The 5,740-nt window shown below is 43.9% G+C and overlaps 1 non-coding gene and 1 pseudogene across 1 annotated transcript; both read right to left on the bottom strand.

Annotated features, from left to right (window-relative positions):
* Positions 1-3,246: 3,246 nt before the first annotated feature.
* On the bottom strand, positions 3,247-3,376 carry LOC128488268 (uncharacterized; annotated as a pseudogene).
* Positions 3,377-3,529: 153 nt separating this feature from the next.
* On the bottom strand, positions 3,530-3,644 carry LOC128488164 (U5 spliceosomal RNA). Its single transcript, XR_008353600.1, has one exon. It is a non-coding gene; the product is annotated as a U5 spliceosomal RNA (small nuclear RNA).
* Positions 3,645-5,740: the final 2,096 nt, after the last annotated feature.

Here is a 5,740-nt window from a genome sequence, read left to right as displayed (position 1 = left end):
CATATATTTATATAATGTATATCGGCCCTGTATATATTTATATAATGTATATCAGCCCCGCATATATTTATATAATGTATATCGGCTCCGCATATATTTATATAATGTATATCGGCCCTGCATATATTTATATAATGTATATCGGCCCCGCGTATATTTATATAATGTATATTGGCCCCGCGTATATTTATATAATGTATATCGGCCCCGCGTATATTTATATAATGTATATCAGCCCCGCGTATATTTATATAATGTATATCGGCCCCGCATATATTTATATAATGTATATCGGTCCCGTGTAGATTTATATAATGTATATCGGCCCTGCGTATATTTATATAATGTATATCGGCCCCGTATATATTTATATGTTATCATACCTCCTCTGAAACGCGTTTTTCTAGTGTATATAATTTTAACTTTTTTAGTCTCTCTCCGTAACGAGTATCTCCCAATCCCCTTATTAATTTTATTCCCTTCCTTTGCACTTTTTCTAATTCCATAATGTCCTTTTTAAGGACCGGTGCCCAGGGCCGGCCGAAGACTTAACGCCGCCTGGGGCGAAGTTTAAAATGCTGCCCCCCCCTCCGACGCTGGTCGGGGGGCGGCATTTTAAACTTCCCCGACGCCATAATCTACCCCCCCCGTACTTACCTTTAAACAGTCCTGCGGCGAGTCTCCCTGCTCTGCCACGGTGCCGGCTTGTAATGCTGAGCGCTGGAAATTGACGTCACTTCCGGCGCTCTGCATTACAAGCCGGCACCGAGACCGAACAGGGAGACTCGCCGCAGAGGAGAGAGAGAGAGGGGCGCCGAGCGGGTAAGCGAAAACCACTCGGTGCCCCCTCTCTCTCTCCTCCGCTTCAAAAAGAAAAAAAAAAAGCGCTTGGGGCGGCAAAGTGCCACCCCTTCTAAAGTGCCGCCTGGGGCAATTGCCCCAGTCTGCCCCATTATAGGGCCGGCCCTGCCGGTGCCCAGAATTGTATCGCGTATTCAAGGTGAGGTCTTACCAATGACCTGTAAAGAGGCGGATAATATCCTCCTCCCGTGAATCAATACCCCGTTATATACATGCCAAAACCTTATTGGCCCTCGCAGCTGCCCCCTGGCATTGGGCACTGTTACCAAGTCTGTTGTCAACCGTTATTCCTAAATCATTCTCATTGGTCGTTTCCCCCAAGGATATTCCAATTAAAGAATAGGTTGCATTGTTATTATTTTACCATAATGCGTAACTTTGCATTTCTCTATGTTGAACCTCATCCGCCACCTGCACGCCGAGCCCCCAACTCTGTCTAAATCCTCCTGCAAAGAAGAAACACCAAACCATATATTTTCCTTCAAAAGTGAAAAATAATGGTGAACGCGCACCTGGTGAATAAATGGATGGAAGGTATATTCAAAGATCCTTCCCTTGATACAAACTTTTCCTCAAATCTCATTCAACGAGTAACAGAAATAAAACACAAATAAAACCAACGGTGTGATATCGTCAGATGTAAACGCTCTCATTTAATATTCCTCACACTCTTAAATGCCATTGGACATGGAGACTAAATGAACAACAACTAATAGACCGACCTACTCAGCCACCACAATAGAAGCACTTCAAATTTATTTCCAGGAAAATTTTAAACCCCTGGCTATTGCCCCACAGCACCCAGTCATTGAGCTAATGAGCATTATCTTTGGTGTTTTCTTGGTGTTTTTGAGCCTGCTTGACAGCTGTCTGCCTTCTTCAGTCTGGCCTGGCTCCTGTAGTTCAGTCCTGATTTCTCCATGTTGTACCCGTTTACTCCTGTGTGGTCAGTTGGTGGAGCTTCTATCACACTAGTGGTTTTGGTGAAGTGCTCGGTGTGGGTGCAGCAAAGTCCTGGCAGCTGTGGAGTACTCTGGGGATCAACCCACTGAGGAAAAGGTGCTGTTATCGGTGGAAATCCCCATCTGGGCACTGACCCCACTCCACATTGGAGGGTCCTTTAGGACTTGGTATAACACGTACTAACCCAGACATTCATGGGATCATCATCGACCCTACTTACAAAAAGCTTGTTTCATATGCAGATGAACTCCTATCCGTTATCCCGCAACCGAGAGCGTCCCTTCCTTAATATTAACATACCCCAGTCATCAGCCTCTAGTACCGCTTCTAGTTCCCCGTGTAAATGGTCCACGAACGCCCTCAAACATTGAGGTATCTACCGGCATCATCTTTTTCTCCTCCTCCTACGACCCTAATCATTTAAGTATCCATAACCAAATCAGGGTAGATTTAACCAGATGGACATTTCTTCGTATAACAAGAACGGGCAGGATTATTGTAATTGAGATGAATATCTTGCTCAGAATCCTTAATGAGATGCAAACAATTCCAATATACTTTCCACAAGCCTACTTCAAATCTTTACAAAGCATTCTTATAATTTGGGAATCTAAGAGACCACGACTGAGATCGACGGGAGCGTGTGATTCTAATGAGCAAAATAGTTGATTGCTCTACAGCTAGACAACACAAAGCCTGGGTTATTCCAGAACACTTTCTTGTAGATTCACCAATCAATAACGTAACTTGGACCACCAAACACAATAGACCAAGCACACTCCCTCTCCACTGCCACCACTTACTCACAATAAGAAAACGCAGGAACATTGACAAATTACTTACCTGACGATGCACCTGCCTTAATATTACGTCATTTGGTCCATGATGGAAAGATTAAGTCAATTAATCTCTTCATCAATGGGAATCAGTCATCGTTCTTCGTGCAGTTCCCACATCATGAAATCATGCATTATATACATTCGTTATGTGCTAATGAGCAACTTCCAACAAATTTAACCCCGTTCGAACACTTATGTGAGGATACTGAATTCACCCCCCCTCCGCATCTGATCTCCAGTTTGTATAACAGTATCCTAACACTGTCTATGAGAAATCCATATTACACTATACTTTGGGAAACAGACCTTATTTGCATACAGTCTGGAGGGCGTGGTCTAACTCTGCCTCATTAAAGCATTTCTACAACCCCAAACAGTACATAGCATGACACAGGCAGGATATTTTGCGCTTCTGGATGCGACGCAGCCCTTAACGAGGACGAAGCTCGCGACTAAAGCAAGCAATCTTTTGGATATATTGTTAACAACAGCAAAGAAGTTCAGCAAACACCAGTCACCAAAAATTGATTAACCCCTTAATGACAAAGCCCATACATGTACAGACTCAAAATTCATTGTTTTCAATGGGTTTAGGAACCACCCATTGTCCTTAAGGGGTTAAGACTCACAGTCATTCCTCCCCACGTAAACCTTTAGTAAAAGGCGAAATATTTATTATTTCTTTGTTATATTATAAAGAGAAACCAGGGCATGCCTCGTTAAAGCACTTCTACAACCCCAAACAGTACATAGCATGACACAGGCAGGATATTTTGCGCTTCTGGACGCTACGCAGTCCTTAGCCAGGAAGAAGCTTGCAAATAAAGCAAGCAATCTTTTCAATCTATCGTTAACAACAGCAAAGAAGCCCAGCAATCGCCAGGCGTCAAAAAATTGATTAAGACTCATGGTCGTTCCTCCCCACGGAAACCTTTAGTAAAAGGCGAAAGATTTATTCGGTCTGAAGAGAAACCAGAGTATACCCAAGCATGCCGCAGGGCAACGGCCCGGCCACAGGCAGTGCTCCTCGAGGTTAAGGTGTGTTTAATTAATCCCACCCAGATCTTGCCTGATCATTGGAACCTTTAACACATGCAAAACACAATTGCAAAGGGATTGGAACTATTTAATATTGGGCTGTTTTAAAGTCTTATTAAACTAACAATAAGGCGGGGCGTTTCTCGGTGCATCATGGGTATTCAAATGAGGCGGCAGCTCAAACAAACCTTCCAGCAGTCTTAGTGACTGGGGCGCGAGGTTGCTTCTTTGAAACAATGTTGTTTGCGTTAAGAAAAGAAAAGCTGAAGATTGTAACTCCCCCACCGCTTACCTACGGGGGTCCGCAACTTCCCCTTCTGCTGCAGCCACCAGAAGTTCCTGGCACACATTCTTTGGGCTGTGTTACAAGGTTAGGGGTAAGGCTTCGGGATGGAATCTGATTACTACTCTTTTTTCCAATCGTGGCGTGCTGAACCCATCGGCTTCACAAATACCAAGTTGCCTGATGCTGTTTCCTTTGAAAGCAAATATATCTTTTCCACAAATCCAATCTTTCTAATTAAACCACCTTTCCAAAGTTAGCGGTTAGAAACGTTTAAGCATGGAAAGGTTTGGTGATAGAGCTTGGGTTAGGGGCGGGTTAAGCTCATGGCATTGAAGAGGCCCAGTTACAGTTAGCGTCGGAGTACTGTTAATGGTTTACGGTTGACAGTTTAGGGTTAGGTAAGGCTTAGAATCCTTCCCCGTTGTGGCGTGTTTAGCCCATCCTTTTCACAAACACCAAAAAAGCCTGATTTCCTTCAATTTCTTTTTGTCTTAAGCAGCATCGCCAGTGCCAACATTTTGCACCTAAGATTATAAAAAGCACCTAACAAAATTGCTTTTGTTTTAAAACTGCGGCGGGAAGAAAACGCACAAAATCTCGGACAGTTCACCATACGGCCTTGCGACGAACGAGCAAAAGGCTCACTAACGGCAGCGCACGGACGACCGGACTCCCCAGCACCGCCACAAAGAAGGAGCGCAGCACGGCATCGGAGCGGCAAAAGTCAATCCAAACACGGCAGACTAGACACTTTGCCAAAAATGAAGTCTGCAACCTGATCTTTCCACACGCATAGAGCTTCCCAACTCGTGTCGGAAAGCTTTTAAACAAATAGCAAAAAAGCTATGATCACTGAACATACAGAGGGCGCATTAGTCCTTTCCATGCTGAAAACCGGCCCCTTAAGCGTGTGGTGAGTACTTTTTCCAGATGTTTCACTATTGATATTTGAGGAAATGAATAATACAACTGCACATGTGAGGAACAGAGATCTCAATGTTAAACATTTAAGGACAGTTGTTTTTTTTCTTTTTTGGTTTGTTTATTATCATAAAGAACAATTGGGAATATGCTTGAAAGCATATGTACAGGCTTATTTGCATACAGTCTGGAGGGCGTGGTCTAACTCTGCCTCGTTAAAGCATTTCTACAACCCCAAACAGTACATAGCATGACACAGGTAGGATATTTTGCGCTTCTGGACGCTACGCAGTCCTTAGCCAGGACGAAGCTTGCAACTAAAGCAAGCAATCTTTTCAATCTATCGTTAACAACAGCAAAGAAGCCCAGCAAACGCCAGGCATCAAAAAATTGATTAAGACTCATTTTTTTTTGTATTTAAGTTTATTATACAAAACTGGTTATGGTAAAACAGACATCAACCTGTTTTAGCAGGAATACATAGATCAGTAATATTGGTACAGATAGACGATAAGCAGTACTGCGACGCAGCGCAGGGCAATACACGTTACAGTACGACTTCAGTTTACGGAAAGCTCAGTAGAAGCAGTGTACAATTACATTCCCAGACGTGGCACATATGGTTAGCACTTTAGTGGAACATAACCTGGGGAAATGGGGGGGGGAAAGGGGGCCGAGGAGAACGGGGCTAGTCTTCAGCCTCTAGACTGTCCTTGAGAGAGTAGTCTCTCAGCAGGCTGTGGATAAGCCTGCGGCAGTCACGGACTGTGACCTGCTCCCTCCTCAGCACCAGGCGGTTCCTGGCAAACCATAAAGCGTCCTTTACGCAGCA

This window comes from Spea bombifrons, chromosome 3 (assembly GCF_027358695.1).
Source record: "Spea bombifrons isolate aSpeBom1 chromosome 3, aSpeBom1.2.pri, whole genome shotgun sequence".
NCBI lineage: Eukaryota > Metazoa > Chordata > Amphibia > Anura > Pelobatidae > Spea > Spea bombifrons.
Note: the sequence above shows the minus strand (reverse complement) of the source record. Positions and strands in the feature narration are given on the sequence as shown.